Source organism: Meriones unguiculatus, chromosome 9 (genome assembly GCF_030254825.1).
Source record: "Meriones unguiculatus strain TT.TT164.6M chromosome 9, Bangor_MerUng_6.1, whole genome shotgun sequence".
Classification (NCBI taxonomy): Eukaryota; Metazoa; Chordata; class Mammalia; order Rodentia; family Muridae; genus Meriones; species Meriones unguiculatus.
In genome coordinates this window covers 52486409-52513333 of record NC_083357.1, presented here as the reverse complement: position 1 = coordinate 52513333, position 26925 = coordinate 52486409, and the positions used below count along the sequence as shown (strand labels likewise).

The window sequence follows — 26925 nt, the reverse complement described above, 5'->3', positions numbered from 1 at the left end:
CAGAAGCAGAACCTCTCAGTTCTTAGAGAAAGCCATACAGGGCATCTTCCCATTTGCCCTCCTGCTGCCCTGCAGTATAAGTAAGAGCCATCTTGGAACCTCAAAATCACAAGGCTGTAATTTGCCAGGAAAGCCAGAAACACTGTCTGTGCCACAGACCCAGCCTAAGACTGAGCCACTAAACAAGTCAGTAGGTGCCTTCCAAATGGCTTCCATGTGACTATAAGGAAATTATCCTTGGGCAGAATGTATGGGAAGACTGAAAAGAAAAATAGCTCTATAATCTACACTGATGCCTCAGTCTCTTAACATTCTAACATTGTTCAATTTCCCTTTTTTAAAGTGCCTTTATTAGCATATATTACATACAATGATACAGTTCATAATGACATTTTATATGTGTATATAATGTGTTTTGATCATATTCACCCGTATTGCCGTATTTTGTATTCTTCTCTGTCCCATTAGTCCCCTCTTCCCAACTAGCCCCACTTCTATTTTTTCTGAATATCCCAATAAGTTTCATTAGGGTTGCTTACAGGGGCAGGAACGAGTTTGTTTACAGAACTGTATGCACCTTACCAGTTGCTACACCACTGAATAAAATGTCTTTCCATCCTCCATCACCTGTTATCTGTGGATAAACCTACAGAGTATGTGGGGATGCTATGAGCCCCTCCACTCTCCATGAGAGGGCACCAACAGACCTAGTCTTGTACAGATATTGTGCAAGTGTTTATATTTGCTGTGAATTCAGTAGTGCAATATCCATGTCATGCCCATAAGTCAGTGTTCCACATTGCTCCCTCATGCCCATTTTCTCTGGTTGTTATACTCCTTCCGTGATGTTCCCCGAGCCTTGGAGGAATTGTAGATATCCCTTTTACGACAGGGTATTCAACAGCATTTTTTTCCTCTAAACTCTGAAGTCACAATGACCATTACAAAAAGAAGTTTCTCTGGCCTGGACCAAAACTGACAGCAGCAAAACTATAGTCCCTACAGGCAGAGACACAGTTACTGAGAAACCAATATGACAGGCACTTCATTTCTATTTAGCAAAATAACACTGGTAGCCTCCACACTTGGGGCACATGACCTCCCTCGTCATGGGCTTTTGCCTAAGCTTTCATATCAAACTCGAAGTCTCACCTGTGGAGTATCAAATCTAGTCAGAAAGTTGGTTACCCCAACAACTTGCCACTACTGCAGCAGGGCCCATAGCTGAGCAAGATTATCAACGACTCCCCCAGCAGCATTTTTTTTTTACATTCAGAAATCAAGCCAGAACTTTTTCTGAATAGTAAGTGCTAGATACATTTATACATTTGTTCCTTTTAGAAGATGTAAATATTTGCGATGGAAAATTCTGCACCTTTCATTTCTTGGTAAAGGCAGAGATTAGGCCAGCCATGTCTCTCCAAAGACCCCTGTAGTCCCCGAAATGAAGAAAACATGTCACTACTGTGCCACTACTGTGTCCTCAGTGCTGCTGCTCTGCCTCCAGGTCACAGTATAAGCCTGCTCCTTCTGTACCAGACAGCTAGTCCCTAACACAAATCAAACTGTAGGTCACGGCTGTAATTCTGTCAACACCCATGTGGAACAGAATTGTTCCCCTTTAACTGTCCTGAAAGCTGAAGTCTGGTGATACAAGACTTGCAAATAAGTGATAGAGCCAGATGCAGATCCAGCTGCTGTAAATCTAAATCGGCTGTTTCCAGAACAGCACAACTTCTGCTTGAAAACTGGGGTAGGCGGTGAGGAAATCTCTTCCAGACTAGTCTGAGACTTGTGTGAACCGAGGTAGGTCAGCCTACAACTCATCAGTCTGTGCAAATTAAATGAAACATACCAGACACAGAAAGACAAGCACTCTGATCCCACTCACCCAGAATCTCAGACCTGATCTCATTGAAGTTGGTGGGAATAAGAAGGGAAGAAGAAAGGCTGATTAACTGGCTCCAGGTTGTGGTTAGACAGAAGTAAGAAGCTCAGCTGCACAGTGGAGGACCTGTGGATAGCAATTATCTGCTTCATATTTCAAAACAGCACAAAGGAGTCTCATTGTTTTCACTGCAACAAATAATAAGTGTTTCAGGAGATATGTTTAACCTCACTTAAAAATAAACAATGTAAGCATGTTTCAAGCATCACCTACTACACCAGAAATACATATATATTTAAAATGTCATTAAAAGCTAATTTAAATTTAATGAAAAATGGGGTAAGGGTTCAAGGAATTCAGTTTTAAAACATGTAACAAAGCCCTGACTGAGATTTCAGAGAAGTGAAGGCTGAATGGGGGATTAAAGGCTTACTAAGTTCCCTTCGCCCTCAAATCCTTCTTTCACCCTTCTATTATCAAAGAAGACAATGTAGTATATCTTCCCCCGACATCCTCTCATCTATTGGTTGATTTGTCTGCTGCTCACAGGGAGCACTCTGGCTCTGAAAATGATGTATTAACCACAACATGTTCACAGCTTACACTAATAGAAAAACAAGACAAACCTATGACAGGTTACACACAAATATCAGCAGCTCCTTTTTAACCCTGCTCTGCCTAGGAAGGCAGGAGGAAACGGAAGGACCTAGGATATCATGGCCTGATTCCAGAGCCACAATCAGAAGACCTGATGAGATGGCTGATCTTCACTGACAACTTGACATTGTTTTGAGTCACCTAGGAGACACACATCTGGGTGCACAAAAGGCACTTCCAGAGAGGATGAACTGAAAAAGCGATATTAACTCTGAATATGGGTAGTACCATCACATGGATTAAGGTCTCTCACTGAAAGAGGGTGAACACTGTCACCCTCTTTTGTCTGCCTCCCAACCACCAGAAATGAGAAAAATCCTGTTGCCATGTCTTTCTCACTGTGACAAGCTGTTCCCTCAAACTACAGACCAAAACAAATCCTTCTTCCCTTGCTTCTTGTTAAGTATTTGTTTTGGTTTGTATTGTTGTTAATAAAAGTGGTGTCGGGCTATATGTTTATTATTAGCCCTATTATTAATTCAGCAGTATTATTTAACCCACTATCACGACTAGTAAGACACAGAGACCTGTTAGATTTTATAATTAACTTAATTACCTTGGGCTGGGCAGATATTTCCACCTACACTATCTCAATAACCTCACCATCCACCTCCCAGCCTCCATCTAATGCCATCTGCCTTAACCATTCCTATTTGGCCTATATCCCATCCATAATTCTATAAATACTTGCTTATCCTTCACCTGGGTAAATTTCTTCATCCACGCCATCCTCGGAGCCCTTCCTCTGGGCCCATGTGCTTCCTTCTCCAAGCTAACCCATCCTAGCATTCTTCTTCCTCCTCTCTTCCTGTCTGTCCCTTCTTCCCACGATTCTCCTCTTCCCAAAGCCTAGGAGCCTTAACCATGCCTACCCCATTCTGCCCTGCCCAGGTTTTAAGCCTTTTAATCAACCAATCAGGAATAATATCTTAGGCAGGTTTACACAACAAGGATAGGGCAGTAACCAGATCTAAGGGCCAGTAATTATCATCAAAATGCAAGCCTCACCAACCCCCAACAGGTTTGGTTTGGTGTTTGGTCAGAACAATAAGACAATCAAATACAGAGATTGGTATCATAAAGTGGAGACATTGTTCATTTCTGTTTATCCTTTTCATGTTTCTCATATGCCTTTGGAACTGGTTAGGAAGAATATAGAAGACTTTGGAGATGCAGGCTAGAAAAACTTCAGAGTTCTGAAAACAGAACAGAATGGGAGAGTCTGGAGAAATTCCAAAGACCAGTTCCATGCAATGGAACTCAGACTCTTGGTGGTCTTGGGGGAAAAAGGGCCCTGTTGGGAACTAAAAGCCATTTGTGTCACACACTGAAAAAAAAACATATGAAGACTGGAGGCAAGAGGCACAAAAGTGTTCCTTACCAGTTTCATGAGGATCGTAACCCTACTAATACCCTGACTTCAGATACTTAGGCTCCAGAAATAGACAAAAATTTCTGTTGTTTTAAACCATCTTAGCAATAGAAAATTATCACAGCAGGTGTGGTAGTTTGAAAGAAAATGGTCCCCATCAGTCCACAGGGAGTGGCGCTATTAGAAGGTATGACCTTGTTGGAGTAGGTGTGGCCTTGTTAGAGGAGGTGTCACTGGGGGTGAGTGTTGAGGTCTTATATACTCCAACTAGGCCCAGTATGGCACTGTATCTTCCTGTTGCCTGCAGATCAAGATGTAGAACTCCTCATCTCTTTCTCTAGCGCCATGTGTACCTGCATGCCACCATACTTCCAGCCATGATGATAATGTATTAAACCTCTGATCTGTAAGCCAGCCCTAATTAAAACTTTTTCTCTATAAGAGTTGCTGTGGTCATAGTATCTCTTCACCATAATAGAAACCCTAACTAAGACAGCAGGGGTGTAAGAAACCACACAAATGAAGCTGGAGAGATGGCTCAGTGGTTAAAATCAGTGGCTGTTCTACCAAATGACTTGTGTTCAATTCCTAGCACCCACATGGCAGCTCAAAAGTACCTGTCACTCCAATTCCAGGAGATCCAGATCCAGTGCCAACTCTGGCCTCCAAGGACATCAGGGATATATGTGGCACACAGACTTATATGCAGCCAAAACACTCATACGAATAAAAAATAATATCTAAAAATAAACAAAGAAATCAAATAAAGATGGTAAAATAACTGTGAGCCTGAAATGTAGTAGGAAGGAGCTTTTACTAAACCCAGCAACTGTAAGAAGGCCATAGCATCCAATGGAGGAAGGCGGCCTCTGCCAACACCAGCCCTGAAGAAAGGAATCTGGGCCTCACTATCCTTTCCTCCTGCCTCTCATTGGCCAAACCAGAGGAGGTGCCAAGAAGCTAAGGAAGCAGATATACATAGTCCAGTAAGGTCAGTCTGTTGGTAAGAAGAGTGGATGACAGACTCATTGCCAGCACCATACTACCTTGCCATCCATTCTAACCACAACCTGCCCTTTGAACCAAACTCTCATGCTCTTTCCATGTCTGCTGAACACTCACCATTGCTGTGATGAAAAAATTGACTATGCAGATATTTGAGTAATGATTGGCTTTGGTGTTCAAACATAAGCACAATGAGACAAGAGACCATGTCTATTATTCATTAGTAAATCTTTAGGGCATGATACATAATAGAATGCCTAGACTTACAGACCAACACCTATGCATCCTGACATGAAAAGATCAAGTATTAAATCCAGAGATATTGCCTTTGGCAGCTTCTAAAGAACTATAGATGGTGAGCACCATTATACCCATCATGTGAATACTGATGACGTGATCTGTAATATCAAATGATGTGTCCACCCTGAGCATCCTCACAGGCCTTCTCAATTCATGGATCAGTAGGTATTAGGGCCACATAAAGGACAACAGTGCTAAACAGAAGGAGCAATGATCACGGGGGCAAGCAAACTTAAGCTATTTCTGCCTAAATTTCTTCAGTACAGTCTGGTCCCTATAACACTGAGAAATGATGAGAACTTAGGATGTTGTGTTCAACACGATCATGGAAATATAGGTCCTGGATCCACACCAGACATTGCCTGAGACCCCCATTCTTGCATTTTTATTTGCCACAAGATTGGATTCCAAGTTTTTCCTGCACTCTATTTCCTCTTAGTGACTGACCTGTTTGACTTCAGTGATTACAGTTTTTAACTTCCAAAGGATAAGCCAAAGAATTCAAACATTCCTCTCTTTTAAAATCAGTGTAAGGGGCTGCAGAGATGGCTTAATAGTTAAGAGCACTGACTGCTTTTCCAGAGGTCCCAGGTCCCATTCCCAGAACCTACAAGGCAGTTCTCAACTGACTGTAATTCCAAGATATGACACCCTCACACAGACATAAAGGCAGGCAAAACACCAATGCACATGAAATTAAAATAAATAAAATAAAATCAGTGTAAATTTAGTCTGGAATAAACTGGGATATAGTGGCAATATCTAATTTTTTTGAGATTGTGTTATAATTACAACATTTCTCCCTTCCATTTTTTCCCTCCAAATCCTCCCATATACTCCTCCCTACTTTCCTTCAAATCCATAGCCTCTTTTTTTATTAGTTATTATTGTATTTACATATCTATTTGTAAATGTTGCTTTTATGTATGTTTTCAGGGTTGACTGTTTGGCACTGGACAACCAGTTGATATATCTAAAAAGTTTACAGTGTTTTGCCTACCTCAAGATAGGGGATGAAGAAGAAGAAAAAGAAAAAGAAGAAGAAGAAGAAGAATCAGAAGAAGCAGAATGAGCAGAAGGAGGATGAAAGAAGGAAGGAAGGAAAAAAAGGAAGGAAAAGAAAGAGAAGGTGAAGGAGGAGGAAGAGGACAGATAAACTCAATAAAGATCAGGAAATGGCTCAAATTGGGAGATGATGTTTTATTTACTGGGTTGCTCTTTTACACAAAGGTGAATCATCCTTGTCCAGCTTTGCCCAGAGGGAGTTTGCAGCAAACACAACAATCATTACAGCATCCCCAGTCACTGCACACATATTGATCTCCTCCTCTGATGTTTCTTTTGATTACATCTGAAGTGCCAGTGAATCTTCCTCTTTTTATTAGCTGTTAACATCACAGCAGACTCTCCAACATGTATATCTAATTAAAAACATAGTAACATCATCACATTTTATTTCTGGGGAAAGACACGGAAACCTTGCTAGCGACCCATCAGTCAAACAAACCACCTCCAGCAAGGCTCAGCAACCAAGAAGCATCCTGTGTCTGAGAACATGATAGCTATAGACAGCACTTCTACTCAAGTGTCCTAGGCTCGGTCCTCACAGGGCCCCTCTACACCTTGCCTTTCAAGAGTCACAGATGATATTGTGCTGACATCTCACGGCCAAAGAGCGACTGTGTTGCTTGTCAGGCACCCTGGAGAGTCCTCAGATAACCCATAAAAGGATAATTGTAATTAACTAGCACTGTAAGACTAGATTGATACAGAGAAAACACCCGTGGCTCTGGTCTCAAGGGCAAGTTCCAAGGTGAAACTGATGATCCCAACAGCTAGCCTCCCCTCAATCTTATTGAGGCATCAGAAGGATTTACTGCGGCCTGCTTCAGGGTTACTTCTGAGCAGCTGAAAAGCCATTGAGATCTATGTAAACAGAAGTCCAATAAGATCATGGCTTTCTTTAATATATAATTTACTTGGAGATGAGCTCTTCTTAACCTGTCTGTACATTCCTATTTTGCTCAGATAGGCAGCCCTAGGGTGGGTTTCAGTCCAATGTGGGGCAGAGAGAGGAAGAAAATTGTTGTATTTATTCTAACAATGTTCTTGGAGCGTCACAAAACATTTAGCTACACACCCAAAGTTCTAAGGCTACGATGTAATTAAATGACATTTCTTTTACAATTATGGATGACATATTGTTTCTCCTTACCATTTACCCCCTGACTCTGAGTGTACTGAGAGAGAGAGAGAGAGAGAGAGAGAGAGAGAGAGAGAGAGAGAGAGAGATTGGGAAAGTGAGAAGGAGCCTCTCTGTTTCTTCAGCTCCAAATACTTAGAGTGCCCTCTCATCCTGTCTAACAATAATGGCTTCCATCTCTAGCATCCTGCATCTTTTGATGACAACAGAGTTAATGGTCCTTTTGTTTTCCCTTCCATTCCTGTCTCCTTACTGCTCACCTATGTTTGTGACAACCCCATGAGGTCATTACACTTTTTTACACTTGAGGTGCTAAGCCTTGTAGAGACTGAACAGCTTACCTCAGAACCGGACCTAGAAACTGAATCTGGCTTGGAGGCTGGTTCTTCTTGTCCTGGGATGTGGGCTGTGGGTTAATCTGAAGAAATGCCTTACCTGCCTGAAGAATGGCCGAGATCAAGTGTGCGGTCCTATCATCTTTGCTACTGCAAAGGTTGCATTAGCAACCTTCCTTGACCAGAGGGGTTAGGGGGTGGGTATCTAACTCTTGCTACCATTCTGTCTTCCCTTCCTACTTGAAAACACCAGTTGCAATTTCAGCATGAAAGGTGTCTCACCATCTGTCCTGCTTTTCTCCCAGGCCAAAGCATGAGAGAAGATCCCATATGCCTCTTTCTGTTGATGCTTGTCAAAGGTAATATCTTACATGTCTCTCATGGATTCATTGCCTTTTCATCTCCTCAGAGGCCTGAAATGGTGGCCATGAAGGCTTGGGATAGGACTCACAATCTTTGGGTAAAATTCTGTGGGTTCTTTCAAGTCCACAGAATTGCTATCTTTACCACCCATATACATCCATGCCCTGAGGTAAAATGTCCAAATTGTGTTTTTTATTTTCATCCACTTATCACTAAGACAGAGGCAGCGAATGGGCTTAAGATCTGATATCAATAGCTCTCACATTCAGAGATGAAGTAATGTGCTCAAAAGTACTGTAGTGGATTACTGTGCAGGAAAAACTGTGCAAAGAATAGAAATACATTTCTTCCTTGCTCTGAGTCAGGTCATAAGCACACCGCAGCGTCTCTGGCATTGTGTGCTGGCTGAAAACTTTTCCATACTCACAAGGTGAGCAAACTCCAAAATCCACCCTCTTTCTTTCTTTTTAGGTGAATACATTTCTCTCAGCATTGATTGAAATGACACGATTATAAAGCTCTGAATTTTCTGGTCAGAGACTTCAGTTACCGATAGGAATGTCTTTGAAAGCGCGAATGTCTTTCATGTCTGCCTAGATGCGGAACACAGACACTTGGTGTTAAGGTCCTCTTTGCTATTTTATTTTATTCTTATTTTATTTTCCCTATTTTATTCTTACTTTAACACCAGCACTTGGAAAAGTCTAGCACATGTTAGACACTCACTGAAGGGACGAATCCATGAGAGTCAGGCTGACGCTGTGGCCACAACACCAGTGTTCACTCTGTCCTCTGAGCTGCTCTGCCGAAGCCTGATCTGTCCACTAACAAACGCTATTGACAGGATTTTCCGAGGAGCTGGCAGCCCAGCACTCTCAAACGCCAGCTACACAGCTCTGAGAGGCCAGCCCTCAGCCCTCCCACACTCCTTAGACACCGGCTGATGGCCATGGGAAATCGGAGGATGGCAAGATTCCCATTTTACCAACTCTTTTCACCGATGAGTTCCAGTGTCCAAACCGTGGGTCTTGGGCTGCCAGAGAAAACTTGAATGTTTCTATTTTATTGCACAAAGGAAACCTGCACTTTCCAAACAGCCTGCAGGAGCCTGCCTTTGCATAATTAAAACTTAGAATAACTCATTTTACTAAACAAAAGGCCATTCCATCCCCAGTACTGAGAGGAGTGTGTGCGTAATTCCTATCAGCCCTGTACCCCACCACTACCTCAAGATTTGGCTACTCCAAGTAACATGCACATGTATGTTTAGGAGTCATAAAAGCAGGGTAGCATCAACAAATATGGAAAGGACCCCTCAGAGACATGACCTAGAGGTGCTTCAGAGCTCCTGAAGAAGCCACCAGTCCGTGGACCTGTGTGCTTACCCAGCATGCCCCACTCAATTGTAAAACTTCCTGCTGACAAGACAAAGGAAGTTAAGCCAAATGCAATGGCTATATGAATTAAAGTAAGGTCAGATTCCCAAGCCCTGTGTTTGACTAACAGATCCAGTGGTCTGACGCTTCCTCCTTACCTGTATGCATGGGATACAATAGGGAGGTTTAAATTATCCTTCCCCAGCCTAAGGGCAGAACCTCATGAGTATTTATAACTCTCAGAAACAGAAATGTCAGTATAAATATATCACTAGGACAACAAATCATTAAGAGAGAAAAATCAATCTCAGCTATAGACTTTTGGAGATTAAAATTGCTTTCATAGGACGTAACAACATTCATTCATTCATTCAATAGCAATTTATTAAGTGCCTACTGTGTGCTGAGTACATTTTTTAAAAGTGCTGGGAATATGACTTTTAGAAGCTCATGGAGTTTATATTTGAGGGGGAAATAAATGGTAACTCAAATTTAAAAGTAAATGTTACATGCTGGTAATGTCCATATAGAAGAATAAAATGAGAAGGGGAGAAGGAAAAAGAAAGAAAAAGAGGGAGAAGGGAGGAAGTGGGGTGAGAAGAGACTCAGAGAAGGCATTCCAAAAGGTGAGGTTGCAGTTTTCCATCACTTCTCAAAAAGGCTGTAGTATGAAGGTGACACCTCAGGGGCTGCTTCCACATGACAGCCTGACATTTGTCTGTTTTCTAAATGCCTCTGTCAAAATTAACTCTTACAGGGGGTTTGCGGCTCTCCCTTATCTTACTAAGTACTGTCTTTTCTTTAAGACTGAACGATGAAATCTGATTAACGGACACAAACCGTCAGGTGACAAGTGTGAGCGGGCAGCACGGAAGAGGTCCAGAAGAGATCAGAAGTTGGGATGTGAGAAGGAAGAAGACAGAATTAAATTGTCTACAAGTGAGGAATGCTTGGGGTGTGTGCTGCGAGCCCCCCCACCTCGCCTCTCTCCCTCCTTACATGACCATATTCTACTGTCTGACAAGCTCACCCTGTCCACCACAAAAAAAAAGGATGCAGAGAAAGTGACGTAGTCCCCTCCCTAGTCAAGCTGACTCTAGTCTCCCTGGGGTGACTGAGAAAGCTGTGATGTCCATTCAATCTCGAGCCAGCCTGAGGCGCCAGAGCTTCTGAAACTACAAGGCACACAGTAAGCTCCAGAATTTGTTTCCATCTCTGCTTGGCCTCTGACAGGTCACTACTCAGAGGTGAAGAGAAGGAAGTTAGCATCCACAGGGGAATGCCAAGGACACACAGTCTGGGCGTGTGGTCACAGCTCTGTCACATCAAAGGCACATCCCCCAACCCTCCCACCCCCACCCCCAGGCACAAACACCTCAGCTGTGCTTACATCACACCTAAGGTTTAACCCTGCGTAGTTGGTAAAGGGTTAACTGTTCCAGTCTTCTAAAAGAGTAAATGGGGCTTCTTCCTGCAGCAAGTTAGATGTAAGGATGCAATGCTCCACGCAGGCACCAGAGTATCACTGAAATCCAAGAGACAGTCTGGGGACAGGACTCTTGGGGGCAGGAAGAATCAACCAAAAGCCTTCAAGTTCAGCATCCTAGATTTCAAACCAGACTTGCCAAACAGAAGTGATGTTTAATCACCACCTAGCCCAGCCTATCTAACTAAGCTTGTAATAATGAAAAGTTAGTGACCTTCCTGTCCGGACACATCAGCTAGTATCTGAAAGGACCCAGCTTTCCCAACCTCTGGCTTCGAGCTTCCTCTACCAGAGCCTGACATCTGAGAGCCACAAGAAAGCACTGTGAGCACCCTCTCCCTGTGCTTCCAACCTACATCCTTGCTAAGGAACTCCTCGCTAGTCAGCTGGAAAACCTTTTTCTACCCACCCAGGCTGAGCCCCCCGACTAGTCCTTCAAGGCTTGAAGAGTAAGAAGTTTCTTCTATATCGTGAGAGTACAAAGCTCTCAAGGAAGTCAGAGTGCTTGTTGAAAGCTCAGTCTGTGGTTTCTGACTCTTTCTAAAGAACCTCAAAACCCTAGCATCCCCCCTCCCATTCTTCTGCACTACCCAGCATCACACTGAGCACAAAGAGGTGAAAGAAGAAAGGCTGGGCTCCTCTCTCTCATCTCAACCTGGGTAACCCCTGCCCCTCGCTACAGGGCCTCTCACTCACTCTGCTGAGGAATAAATGGATCAATGACCAGAGCCTGCCAGCCAGCTTTTCCCTCACTTTCATTTAGAGAAAAAAAAAAATCTCCTGTTTCTGTCTTTTTTTTTTTTTTTAATAAAAGCAAGCTACTTGTCTTAGTTAGGGTTTCTATGGTTGTCATGAAACACCATGGTAAAATATCAAGTTGGGGAGGAAAGGGTTTATTTGGCTTATACTTCCACATCATAGGTTCATCATTGAAGGAAGTCAGGATAGGAACTCAAACAGGACAGGAACCTGGAGGCAGGAGCTGATGCAGAGGCCATGGAGGGGTGTTGCTTACTGGCTTGCTCCCCATGGCTTGCTCAGCCTGCTTTCTTAGAGATCCCAGGACCACCATCCCAGGGAAGGCACCATCTGCAATGGGTTGGGCTCATCCCTCATCAATCACTAAGGAAATGCCCTTCAGCCAGATCTTACGAAGGATTTTTCTCAATCGAGGTCCCCTTGCTTCAGATGACTCTGGCTTGTGCCAAACCAACACAAGCACAGTAGACAGCACTTTACTAATATGCTGATGGTGTAAAGAAAAAGCCAGATTATTAGAAGTGTTTTTAATAAGAATGATGGTTCATTTACTCAGCACTGGTCAGCCTTCTCTAGGTACACAGTCCTGGCCAATTTCCCTCAAGTGAGGGACAAAGAATTAGACAGGATTTAATTGGTGCACATGAAGAGCTGTTAAACCCCCAGTGACTGTGGCTTATTCCAAACCTGCTTCTGTCGTGTCCGAACCTGAATCTACCACTCCTCTCACACTCATCTGTAGGATGAAGAAGCTGGACCTGATTCAGCCAAGGTCTCTCTTCTGGTTCTTACCTCCTGTGATCAGTCGTCCTCATTTTCTGTTAGTTGGAAAAAGGAAAACCTTTTTGACTTTCAGCAGCACGAAGTTAAAAATAAAAATCCCCTTGAAGTGGAAATCATTAGTCACTCCAGAGTTGCCAGTAATGAGGTTAATAACGCTGGCCTGCAGACTCGGAGAACTTCTGCATAAAGTCAATGTGTGTTCCATTTGTTTAGTCCTGCCAGACACCCATTGCTGTTATTACCTCTATTTCACAGATGAAGAAACCAAAGCACTGAGGAGGTTTGGGGACTTCCCAAGGCCACACCATGGAAACCAGCTGAGCCAGGACACAAGCACGGGCTCCTTCCTCCACACTGCTGCGCCACACAACCGAGGCTCTTCTTTTCTTGGTGTGTATCAAAATATGGCTTGCTAAACCATATTATGGCCAAAATATGGACTCAGTACTTTCCCAGAGACCTCGTGGGCTCAGCAGACTCTATCAAAAGAACCATACCATATGGTTGGAAGGCAGAACTGCCTCTTGTTCAGCCCCCATGATACTGACAGTCTCCTGTGCATCTGTGACATTTTCAGGCCCTCGGCCTCCAGAACTTAGTATCTGCCTGAACTGACTGCTTTGTGATGTTTCTCTGTCACCACAGAGTCGCCATCTTAAAGTAGTCACCATCTTAAGATGATAGGATGGAAAGGGATATCTACCTCCTATGAGTGTTACCAACGTTTCCTTTTGTCCAGATGTACGATAAATCTCTTGGGGTGGAACTGTGAGAACTAGTGGCAATTTCTGTGGGATTAACTTTGGAATCTTCTGTATAAACTAGTGTTACCAAGCTCTAGAAAGGCAACATGAATACATTTGCAAACTTGGCCCTTCAGGAAGTATGATGGTTTGAATGAGAATGGCCCCATGGACTCATATATTTGAATGTTTGATCCCCAGTTGGTGAAACTGTTTGGGAAAGATTAGGAGGTGTGGCCATGTTGGAGGAGGTGTGTGACTAGAGGTGAGCTTTGAGATTTTAAAGACACTTAACAGTGTGTGTGTGTGTGTGTGTGTGTGTGTGTTTCTGGAACAGTGAACCCCAAATTAAATACTTTCCTTTGCAAGTTGCCTTGGTCATGGTGTTGTATCACAGCAATAAAAAAGTAATAAGACAGGGAGGATTAATCACTAAACATCTTACATGAAAGGATATTTATCATCATCGGGTAGAACGCTTACAATCGCTTGTATTTACAAACCAAGGAACTTAAAACAGGAAGCCTTAGCTGTGTGTTGTACTCTTATGACTGGGAACCCAGAGAAACTAAGGAGCTGAAATTCCCCTAATAGGCAGAGCAAAGTAAAATCTGCAAGTGTGTCCAGGGACACCTCCTACCTCCCTTGAGATCATCTCTTCTCTAATTTTCTGCAGAAAGTCAATAATAATGTGTTGAAGTTAATTTTTTCACAATATGAATATGACTAAGAAAGTTGTTTCCTTTATCTTAAATGAACATATTTAAGAATTTTGTTCATAAGTTGCATGTGTGTTTTACTAGTAACAATAATAATAATAAAACAGAGAAATCACAATTCCTCACTTACTAGTTCCAGGACCTTACAGTAGGTTGTTCAACTTCTCTAAGCCTTTAGTCTATCCTTTGTCCATGAAATAGGAAGAGTAAGTTCAAAGGGTTATTATAAGGAGTGCCTGTGATGACCATCCCAAAACTGTTCAGCAATGATGATATCCCACAGTGCAAGGGGATTTTACACAGGAAACACTAAAAGAGCTAGAATGGAATGGGGCTTTTTGCCAAGAACTATTATCATTTTCCAAATCCAAATGTACTGTCATCATAATTTTTCATAAAAATAACTTATCAAGAGTCTTCTTTTCAAAGCCTGTTCTAATTTAATTCCCTGTGCTATTGATAGTGGAGCTTTTAACGGTCAGACCATCACTGGAGGGGTGGGTATATCACCCAAATAAATACTGGCTTTTAAGGCCCCTGTCTGTACCAAGTGCACATGCCTCTGGTTTACTAGAGTAGCAGAAAGAACAAATTTTTCATATAAACCGTTTTCCAGAAGACTTGCTAAGACATCTTGGATAAGAGCTAGACAAAGGATCTAAAGTTTTATGAAGGTCGGCCTTGTCCAGCTTTAGGAATGCTCTCGTGAAGAGCCTCCCTGTGGTGGGGTACCCACAGATGACTGGGGAAAACAGGAATTTTAAAGATGCAGGGGCGTCTCCTCAGTGGAAGGGCTAAAATCAAATGCCTGCATTCCATCCAGAATGAGAGTTGATAACGTTAATGACCTGGTGACCTTTTGCTATCTGTGAAACCAAACCTCACCCAAATCCCCCAGAATGATTATGCCAGACTGACTATCCCTATATCTTTATCTTTAGCTCCCAGTTAATAAAACCCATCCTTAGGGGAGATTCTGCATGTATTTTATGGCCTGATGCCCTCTATACTATTTCAGAGACCACACTAGATTCTAGGCCTTTTAGCTATAGAACCCACCTTTGTGGGTCGGTGTGTTTTGAAAAGGAGTTTCTATATAGTCACACATTAAGATTTATTGTGCACCTGGAGTTGGAAGGATTGTTGCCTGGAAACCTGGAATGGGGATTATTGTTTCCTGGAATTCTTCCCCCAAATTGTACTGCATTTAAATTTGCTGGCAACAAACCAGCCACTATTAAGCTCGCTAGAAGGTTGATCCGGCCTAAATCAGGCAGAACTGAGTTTTCATTCTCACCTCTCTCTGGATCATTTCCCTACCTGCCATGACAGTTGCAGGGACCCCTCATCCCCGGTCTTACTTAATGTGCTCTTTTAAGAATAGAGCTTTTTCTGTCCTTGAAAACAATCAAGTTAATTATTACTCTAAAAGGTGGCATTCACCCTTGTGTTGGCCATGTTGTCCACAAAAGGTTAGTTTTTACACTACTACTTGGCCAAGAAAGCCAAATTCTCCTAAATGAATCTCAAGGATAAATATGTTCATTCTTCCGTTAAAGAATCACAGGGAACGGGTCCAGGAGAACTGGGGAAAGAGCCAGGGAATCAGAGTCGCCACTGTCTTGCCAGAGAAATGCATGTTCTGATGGGAGATGATAGTGAAGGGTAGATGTGCCAAACCACAGGCCTGAGAGAAGCCACTTGAGACCTGAGGAAACTTCTACCTGCTAAGGAAAGCAAAAAGCACTCTGTGGGAGGCAGAACTCACTTTGAACTTTCTACGTGACTTTGGACAAGTCAGCTGAGCTCTTTGAGTCTCATCTGTACACTTGAGTTGATAGCTGGTTATCTCTAAGACTCCTTCAGTGACACGCTATGCAGGCATCCACACAGAAAGAGGATTCAGCTATAGGACAAAAGGAGTCGACTTTGACAGATTCCCAAGATTTTGGGAAGCAAAGATCCGGGCCCTGCTGATTCCTTTATGTGACCCAATAAGAATGTATTTTTTTAAAGAACTAAATGAAATATACTCATCATTAATCAAAGGGAATTGAAAGTCATTGCCAACCTCACACCTGCCTTGCAGGCCTCCTGCTCACCTCCCTCGGGACACCCCACCTCTTCTTTAATGCCTTGTCATGATTCTCAAAAACTGTGATCACTCAAGGTTGAAGCTTTTAATCTCCCATGTATAAAAGGATATGCAAATAGAGTTCCGTTTCCTGTTGAGTCTCTGCCAAGGTCTTAGCCTGGCAATTCTGGGAAAGGGGCCAAAGGCCTCCTATTTCTTAGCTGTTATTCTCCCTTCCGTGCTCAAATCAGTAGCTGGAGCTTCAGGCTTTTTATTTTCAGTGTTTTGCCTTTAGTCTTACCCTTTCCCAAATCTTCTAAAGGAACACTTTAGCAACGCCCCTGAAAGATGTAATGTACAGCTGTCTGCCAAGTAATAAGACCAGAGCATTATCTGGTTATATTTGAGACTAGTAAGGAAAACCAAAATGTGTATATTCCTGTATTATGACCTCAGAACTTAATCTTATAAACTACTAGACTAGACTTGATAACCAGATGCATCATCTCATGTCTCCTAATTGAACTCACAGGCATCCAGACCCAGCTTTTCATTGAAACTGAGAACTCACTAATATTCCATTGCTAATTTATGTGTTCCAAACTATGTTGAGTCTGACTATGTATTAAGCATTGACTTCTCACTTTTTTGGCAAATGTTATGACTTATGTGTATTTTTCAGAACTTCCCTTCTAAAGATAACTCCCATCAGGACCTTCTTGTGTATCCTCATTTCCATTATAAGGCAATTCCATTATAAGTTAACTGTTACAGTCTCTGCAGAAATCTCTGTGGGGAGATTTCTCCATTTTTCTGTTGCTATAGGCAACCAAAACCCACTCGTGACAGAACACCAGTAAAAAGTTCTCTGTATGTTATTGTTCCAAACCTCTCTCCCTGTCTCTCTGTCTCTATCTGTCTGTCTGTCTGTCTCACTGTGTGTGTATGTGTGTGTGTGTGTGTGTGTGGTCTTGATCCATTGGCCTTTGCTTTTTAAAATTGGGCTCTTGAGTAAGCTCCACTGAAAGATGTTGATAATCCACATTTTCTACAGCCCAGTTCTGTCTTCAGTCTTCCAACAATGGTCATTTCAGATTATTTATAAAACAGTCTCTCATGAACTCAGTGACTGGCTCATTGATTCCCCCCCTCCCCCCGAGGGAGGAGCAGCCTTGCTAGGCCACAGATAAGGACATTGAAGCCAGTCCTGAAGATACCTGATAGGCTAGGGTCAGATGGAAGGGGAGGAGCAACTCTCCTATCAGTGGACTTGGAAGAGAGCAGAGAGGAGATGAGGGAGGGAGGGTGGGATTGGGAGAGGAAAAAGGGAAGGGGTACAGCTGGGATACAAGTGAATGACCTGTGATTAAAATAAAATAAAATAAAATAAAATAAAATAAAATAAAATAAAATAAAATAAAATAAAATAAAATAAAACAGTCTCTTCCTCCCTTCTTACTCCTGGGCTTTTTATTTTGGTTTGGTTGGTTGGTTGGGGGAGCAGTTTGCTCTGGAGCTTAGGGAAGATACTTTTCAGGCCTATTTCATCTCATAGGCTGAAAGTTAACATCACTTCACATCTTTTGGGGGTACTTTTTCCAGTGACCTGTCCACAGCACTGACTTGAGCTCCACTAACCTTATAATGCTTGGAAGAGCTGGCTCAGAAAAACTTATGACTTTCTGCCAATTCTGGTGTCTGGCTACCATCACTATAATTTATCTTAGGGAAAGTTGGGTCATTGAGCTAACTCTACTGTGAGGATCATGACTGAATCTCAACTTGTACAGTTTCTACAAAATCCAGAGCAAAGACTCACTGTACCTGTTCTATGAACTTGAGGAAGACACTCAGATCACAGACCTTCACTGTCACTTTAGACAGCTCCAACTCTGGCCCACGTTTGCTTCTCCAATGCCTCACGTCCTCTTCAATGTATTGACATAGCAGGTCCGGTCTAGACGATAATAGCCTAGGATAATAAATCAGCACTAGCTTGTGTTAATGTGCAGACCCAATGTAAAATAAGTGAATCTGACATGGAGAAAAACATTTCTCTCTAATACAGAGACTCCAAGAATGCTACATAAGACAGGTCTTTAGACACCCTATATTCTAGCGAGATATATGTATTGCAGTTCTGCTACATCATTTCTACATGACAAAAGCCAATCAGTTCATCTGTCAGTGCAGACTGACATGCAGGGGAAATACTTTGAGACCAAAGCTCACTATCCATCATAAGGAAAACATGAAAAAAAAAAGCCATTTTTCTACTCTCACTTTCTCTCAAGACTGCTTGGCAGCAGGGCTGAGGATAGTTCTGCCACAGTCTTCAACCTCCACACCCCAAGCCATCTGGTCCCCATCACATCTGAAGGAAAGGATCTCCTTGTTCAGCACTGCGTATGCCATCACGCTAACACCATTAGTCAGACCTGACTCTGCAGCTTGCCTACCGGACCTGGAAAAGCCAATGTTCCAAGACAAGTGGCACGTGGTGGGACACATGGGGCCCCGGCACTGGGAGACGGCTCACATCAACTGCTGACTTGGTCTTCTCTCTAGCTCCTTAACCCAGCCGACACAGCTTCCTTATGAGGCACCAGAGGGCCAGGATGTGAGAATCCTGTGGTTCTCCCTCCATACCTCTCAAAACCCCACATTTGAGTTCCTTTCCAGTTCAGAGAACCAGAGCTGCTGGCATCCAGCCAGTCAACAACAGATGTGAGCTATAACCACCAACTACCAAGAAGCCTCCACAGAGGCAGGCATGAGAATCGGCTTCTCAGAAATTCTCATAATGATGATCCCTTCAATCATTTAATACCTGCTCGAGGAGGGAGGGCTGGCAGACTTTCTCCTGATGTTTAATTCATTCTGTTGGGAATTAGGAAGGTTGAAATATTACGGAGACTTAAGAAAGCTTAGGCAGAGGTGAGGAAGTTACTGGAAAGTGGGTGCTATAATTTTACTTGTCCTGCTTGGCAATCTACAAATCTATCCTGACATAATACCCCTACGTTGCTGACCTTGCCCCCTCACTTTTTGAGCCCCATAGAGTGGCCATACTCTAGACAAACATTCAAAGCCAGAGCAGCAGGACTTTGTCTCCCTACATAAAGGACAATGAAGATGAGGATCCTGGTGATTGGAGGAATATCATCAACTTATGCCAGGTCTTGTGAGAGGGTCCTTGATTTCCAGATGTCTATAAGGAACCACACCCTGGCTGTCACTACATCTTTTAAAAATATTTTTCTCCTGCTCAAAAAAAAAATAGTCCTAGTTCTACACCTTTTGCTTTAGTAAAGATGAAGAAGGTAAGGAGGAAATGGATAGAGTACAAAAGGAGAAACAAAAATATTAGTGTCCAGAAATGTTGTTGTTACAAGTATTTATCATTTGAATTAACATTAAGATGTCAAGGTCCATATTACAATGTTTTCTTATAGGCTATATATATTTAAAAAAAAAAAACATAGAATTCCAAGAATGCTACGGTCCTGGGGGAAGGCAGGGAAGAAAGGAGAGAATAGCTGTGATGGGCTGGTATGCTTAACTGTGGTATAAATAATATAAAAATTTAGTTTATCACTGGGTAAGAAAGGCTGGCAGTGGCTGGTGTCTGTGAGCCTTAAAGTAGGTCATCTGTAGCTCCTCTTTTTTTTTTTTTACTGTGCCCTCTTCTTGGATATTCCTCACCCTCACCACATCCCTCATGTGTTTTCAATTTATTCTCATTAAAACCCAACCTCAAGAAGGGTCCTGGAATCAATTTGCTCTAATATTTGGCTAACACAAACAAGGAAAATAAATAAAAGTTGGGTGTGGGTAGAAAGATGGCTCAGTGGTTAAGAACATTTGCTGCTCTTGCAAAGGACCTGGATTCAGTTTCCAGAACCTAAATGTCAACCGTCTGTAACTACTCCAGTGCCATATAATCTAATGCCCTCTTCTGGTCTCAGCAGGCACTGCACACATGTGGTACACATACATATATGCAGACATACACATATTTTTTTTTAATAAGGAAAGGTTTTAACTTTTCTAACACTTGTGGGAAAATAAGAAAGTATAATGTTTTTTTAAGGAGATTGTAATCTAAAAACTGGAGCAAACTGTGGCAGCATTTTCAAAGCTTCAGAAACACTGTCCAAAATGAAAGATAGAAGGTTGCCATGTCTTTGGAGTCTCTGTGTGAAGAAATGGAGGGTGGCCCATCTCTTCCTATGTCCAAGAAAAGGTTATGTTGAGTTCCCAGCCAAAGATAACATTGACCTGACCAAAGAGAAGAGCAATGAAGCAGAGGGCATAGTTGGAGTCAAAGGCTAAAAGTAAACAGGTGCCTGGAAAAGACTCCATTTCGGTAGCATGAATAGTTTGTAATAGTCCAGCCATGTCTATTGTCTAGGAGACCCAAAGATGGCTGCACAGGGAATATCACTCAAACTTAACTGAAAGCTAAACGCAACAATTAAGCTCTTTTCCTCCCAAGAATTCTTCCTAAAAATCACCTCTCCTGTCCTTCCCCTTCCTTATTTGTCCCCTTCCTCTTCCCAAAGAGTCTCCTTTCCCTAAAGAGTCCCTATTCTATTCTCATGTCTTTTCTTCTTAACTAATCTATGAAAAGGGGTATGAACATGTATGTACGGGTGCCCTCAAAGGTCAGAAGAGGGCATGAGGTCCCTGAGCTATGGTTGGAGGTGGTGGTCAGATGGGTGCTGGGAAATGAACTCAGGTCCTCTGCAAAAGCAGTGCACACTGTTGAACATGAAGCACTGTCTTCATCCCTTTCTCTTTGTCCATTTTTAAATATAAATTCCACATATGAGAGAAAAAGAAAAGTGATATCTGTCTTCCTGAAATGGGTTTACTTTGCTTATCATGATTATTTCCTGTTCCATTCATTTTTCTGAAAATGGAATAATTTTGTTCCTTTGTAGCCGAAGAAAATTTCATCGACAATATATATTTTTGTAACTATTGCCATAACATTAAAATTTTGCTTTTACATTTATCTTATAAGCAACTATTTTTGGTCTCCACAATAAAACATTTTAAAGACTTCCTTAAGGGATCTCAAACATTGAATAATTACTGTTTTTCTTAAACTGCTTTAGTGTCTTTTATTTTTTACTAACTCCATCAGCTGGCAGCCATGAGCATCTAAGGATAAGCACTGATTGTGAGATTATCCTAAGTTAGGATGTCTGTACTCAACTCTATTTCACTGTTAAAGAAATGGATATTGAGTATATCCATAGTTCTGTTGTGATTTTTGAAGGAATCAAATATAAGCAACTCCTTCTTTGATTTTTGGTAATTGAATAAAAAGCAAAGCCATTTATGTTGTCACCAACATCTCCCTAGCATGTAAAGGCATCACCTTTTCTAGAAAAAGCATCGCTTAATTATCAGTCCAAAGCAGTGGTTGGTTAATGACTTATTTACATTTTCATTGCTAGTGAGTTAATATATTTTTGCAAATTTGATAACAAATTTGAGTAACTCCGTTACTTTTTCCACCGTCCATCTTTTTTTTTTAAGTTTGTAGTACTTCATTGTGATGATTTTGTGCACCTGAGCTTTAAGACACTAAACCACAACAACAGCTTTAGTGAAAGTCTCTGAGGAAATATGGGCGGCAGAGGGCAGAGATGGCAAAATGCCAAGAAAAGGAATCAAGGGTGTTTTTGTACTTTTGTGTTTCACTGTGTAGGTTGGAATACCACGCAGGTTGAAGCACGTTAAATCACTGTTCAGAAACACTCAACTGTGATTCCCTGTACATGCCTTAGCACTGCAAAGAGCATGTTGAGTGCTCTGGAGAAATAATATGTGAGTTTTACTGGCCCCTTGCCCTGACTCTTTTTTTTGTAGATGCTCAGTCTGTATTGTTACTGAAGTAATTTAGAGTAAGAAAGAGTATCACCAAAGTCTTCAGTGATAAAAATCCCAACCACACTCCTCAATATTTATCAAGTGGACTGAATGGATATGAGACACCAAAACTCGGAACCCGAATCTTCATAGTTTACATAATTTCTTCTTCCAAAGAGCTCAGGCCTCGTACATGACAAAGTGAGTGCTCAGAAAAGCAGTTGTGAAGGTATTTCTATAATGGAGCATGACATGCTTTTGGAATCCCAGCTTTTTATAATGATGTATTTCTGAAAGCTGTGACTGGATGTGAATCCTGGGGGGTGGGGAGGGACTTTCATACTGAATTCCCAAATCCTAAAAGGTCAGCTGCCTTATACTAATGAGAAAACTGTCAAATGAGGTAATAATGGATCAAGAAGGCTGCAAAGAACCGATGGCCTGTGTGATGAAAAATGCAGACCCTGCCTAGGGAAAATATGAGTCACTAGGAAATAAGAAAATGTAATGGGGAAAAAAATTGTTAGGTCAAGACAGCTGGAGGAGCTTTTGAAGATGAACCTTAATTGGTCCTTGCAGAGCGTATGGCCTAGCATCATTGGGAATTTCAAAGGGAAGTAATCTCTCCCTCCTGGTCATCCACCAGAAGTTCCCTCACTACATAGTAAAGACCCAACTCCTCTCCACTCACTTGAATTTACGTTCGGGTGAGATGTTTCCTGGGAACGCAGCAATATTTCTGTTCACTTCAGAGATAAACCATTGCTAATACCATAGATGTGAGTTGTCTGGTCTTGGACGCTTCTCCATTCTTTTCTCGATCTGCATGAGTAGGTTCAGAGACACAAAAACGGATGTCTTCATCACAGTGCGGCAGTCTCCAGTTAGCATGCCATATCGGATTCTTCTTTTTCAATCTAGGAGAGCAAAATCCACACACAAGGGGAAAACTATGTCAAGGGCTCCTTTCTGTACTGTTGAAAATAACTGGCTATATGGTTTCAGTAATGGAAACAGCAACTCAATCAAAATAAAATCAAAGGAGCCCATTTTCTGAGAATATGAGCAGTTCACGGTCATAGCGCTTTTAATGAAATTATCATTTTTATCATACAGAAATAGATTGCCTATTTGATGACAGTGCAAACTCTTAGATATTAACTTTTGGAGAGAGCAATGGCTTATAATTTCTCTCCTTATAGCAGACAGTAGACACTCACAGTTACAGAAAGAAATGTGATGAACTTTCTGCCTCATCCAGACAAACCACGCCAGAACACACGGCGTGCTGAGATGGACGGTTTAAAACACTTAAAAGTCTCAGGATTCTTGCTGGTCAGAATGGGAATGGGTAATCTTACAAGGCAGCAGATTTGCCTGTGACGGTGTTATCTGTGTTTTCCCATCAAGCCACCATGCCCGTCTTTGCGTGATTCCAAACTCAGTGCGCATGACCTCCTTGAGAGAAATGAAAAGGTTAGATGCAGTCTAATCTTCCATTCTAAAGAGAAAGAAGAACACAAGAAGAACCAGCTACGTGATCTCACAAAAGAGCAACTAAACAAATCCAGATAGCAAGTGTTACGATTTGGCTTTGGTCTAAGGGTGCTCCCTCAAGGTGTTCATGGTATTGGGAATCAAATCTAGATTAGGCTGACCGAGGTAGGAACAGAGCTCTAATCATGGACAGTGCCGTGCCATGGACAGTACCGATGGGGTCACAGACGGAAGCGAAAGGAGAAAGTGAGTCAAGTGCGGGCATCGATGGCTCTCTGCCTCATAACTGGACAGAATATGACCAGCTGCCTCCGGCTGCTGCTGCCATTCCCCTCCCCTGCACCCCACGGAATGACAAGCCAAAATAAACCCTTCTTTTCTCCAGCTACTGCTGTCAGATATTTTGTCATAGCAAGAATGCAACTAACACAAAAAAATTTAAACATTTTAGGACCACAGATGAGTCTCAGTCCACAGACCTGGCTCACTCTCATCCCTGCCTAGTTGCTAAGTTGTTGTTTGACCCTTTAATTCTACAAGCCATGGTGGTCCCTTCTTCCCCTTCATGGTTTTATAAACCCGCATTATTAGTTCCAAGTATCAGCCACCAAAATGAGTGAATATTTATTTTAATAAAAATGAATTGTTGCTGAAGAAATACAGTATGTCTATCAAAGATATACAGTCAAACCCTTGAACCATTGTTGAACTTTCGTATGTCAACGAACTTGTCACTTAAATAAGCTGATACTTACAGTTAATGAAACAAACTGTACATTTTGAATATAATGCAGTCAGACTCTCAGGTCATCACTGAGCCCTCCCATGTCACCAAACACTGACCTCTAGAGTACCACCAGAAATAAAATAAAATAAAAAATTACAGTAGGCAACATACAGATTCATGGCCCTTCACTCTAGAAATTCCAAGGAAGGTGTGCAGGTCGAATCCATCATATCTACAAACCTAGGAAGCTCTCCCTCAATATGGTTTCTGATCATTGCTCATTGATTACTCAAAGCACACAGTATGAGTAATCCACAACTGCTACCACGCAGGAGGTGTGAGGAGAGAGTAGAGAAAAGCTGGGGTCTCCTGCGGCTGCTACAGCTTTGACAGCACAGACAACAGAGAATTAGGGCAAGCTTCTCAAAATGCAGGCTGTCAAGCCCTCACGACCCCAAGACCTGTTCAGAGAACCCATGAAAATCGTCTCTATTTTTAAAATCCCCAAACGGTATTTCCTCTTTCATCATGTTGACATTTGCACTGACGGTGTAAAAGCAATGTTGGGCCTTAACATCAAGCACTTTAACACGAAGCAAAGCAGTTACATCAATTTTTTTTAATGATATTCCCCGAGTTCTTCACTGCCACATATTTGCAAGGAAAAAAAAAGCAAATTCAGATAAACACTTCATTGACTCTATCAGCTTTCTGGGGCTGTGTGTGTCTGTTCTCATGTATGTGTGCATGTATTAGTGTATTGCATAGTTACAGTATTGCTTAGGGCCCTGCATTAGTCTGCTCAGGTCACCGTGAGTGAACACCATGGACTTAATTTTATTTTCTCACAGTTCTTGAGGCTAGACGTCCAGGACCAAGCAGTGGCAGTGTTGGTTTATTCTGAACTCTCATGCAAGGTGGACAGCTTCTTGCCATATTTTCACATGGCCTTTCTTCTGTACAGACACATCCCAAATTCTTCTCTGCAGACAATTTAGCAATGGCATCTGTCATGCCATTGTTCAGAGTGTTGATCTGGCTGATCAGGCTGGGTACATTAGTGTTCCTTTGCACCATCCAGTAACTCCGTGTGTATCCCTCCCAAAGCAATGCTCTTGACAGAAAGAAACACGCTTACCCAAAAGAGGAAGATCATCAAGGGTCAAGGGTGTATGAGCAGCTGCTGTGACCCCAAGCTGGAACCTGCAAACAAGCTTCCAGGGTTATCAGTCATATTGAACTAGGTCTCACCCTGACAGCTTCATTTCCAAGAACAGTCATGTTCTGAAGCTAGAGGGTGTTGTGAACTCTATCTCTGGGGCATAACATGGATGTTTCTACCTTGAACATATATGAATTCCTGCAGGGGATACATTGACCCATTGAGAAGGCACCCCTAGAGCTCGCTAAATGACTTGCAGTTAACCCCAGGCGACTATTCTCTGGCCAGCTAATGTTTACTGCTTATGTGATCTTAAGGAGGGCCTTTGTAAACTAGGGGCCTTCTGCACCTTCTAAGTTTAGTTAGCTTCCAGAGTCTTCAGATTCTCCCTCCACGAGAGAAAGCTTCAGTTCAGTGAAAATAACAACCTAACACCAAGCAGCTGCTCTGCAAGCATAAGAATTGGAGTTTTGGTCCACAGATCCTGTGTAAATGTTGGGTGGCCATGACAGCTGCCTATAATCCCAGCTTTGGAAGGAAGAGACAGGATCCTCTGAGCAAGCTGGCTGGCGAGACTAGCCATGTCAGAGAGCTCTGAGAAACCCTGCTTCAACCAGAGGTGGAAGAGGAATTAAGGCTGACTCTGAAAACTCATGTGTCCACTTGCATGGATGTCAAAGTGTGCCAACACACCCACACACACGCAAAACATGCATACACACATCATATCCCACACACATGAAAACAGAAAAGATACTGGTGGTGGCGAACTTAACTGCTGTGATACTTTCGAGTTATATAGCACACTCTAAGAAAGTTATGGGAGCTGCTTTACTCACTGAATCAATTATTTCTCTGGTGGATGGTGTTATAAAGCCATCCCTGGGTGGAAGTTTCATCCAAGGTGCAGAAGGCTCATCATTTAAATATAACATATTACAATAAGTTCACCAAAACAGATTCAGACTCCAGATTCTAACATTCAAGAGACTATCTCTCCCCACATTTTGGTTGTGTGGCCAAAAGCACTACTGTCACAAGCCAGATGGTGGCTCATATCTATCGTTCCAACACAATGGGGCTCAAGGCTAGCTTGAGCTACAAACCGCATTCCAGTGAGACTCTGTCTCTAAAATACAAGCAAACTGCATTAGCCATTTTTAAGGGCATTTAATGTGCCCTCTTGAAAATCTACTACCATCATTTTGCTAGCCAGACAGTGTCAAACTCCTTCTAGATACTTATCCTTAAACCCACAGTGCCAAAGTCCTTCAGGAATAAAGAAGCCCCAGATCCCAATGGGACCAATTTGTGTCAAAGAAATAAGTATAAGGGACACCCTGCTGAGGGACAAGAAATGCAATTTTTAGGGATTCAGGGAGAGAAAGGGTACAGTGGTGGGTAGATTGTAGGAATAGGAGCATGGGTGATGGAGAGACAGGGTGGGAGGAAGCCCTGGTGACGTTTGATCAGGAGGGGATCATCTGCTGAATCCGGATCTGAGAGAATTGGGTTTGGAAGCTGGAGCTAGTCAAACCTGTCATGCAGAACAGAGACACAAGGAGAAGGACTGGAATGGAGTTGCAAGGAGTC

The 26925-nt window shown here is 42.3% G+C and overlaps 1 protein-coding gene and 1 long non-coding RNA gene across 2 annotated transcripts in view; one reads left to right on the top strand and one right to left on the bottom strand.

Annotated features, from left to right (window-relative positions):
* Positions 1–9005, bottom strand: part of LOC132656460 (uncharacterized) — a 134628-nt gene extending 125623 nt beyond the window's left edge. Inside the window, exon 1 of the long non-coding RNA XR_009594216.1 lies at positions 8850–9005. This is a non-coding gene — a long non-coding RNA (uncharacterized LOC132656460). The remainder of the gene's footprint in view (positions 1–8849) is intronic.
* Positions 1–26925, top strand: part of LOC110550052 (T cell receptor alpha chain MC.7.G5-like) — a 521238-nt gene that overhangs the window by 398087 nt on the left and 96226 nt on the right. The window lies entirely within an intron of this gene.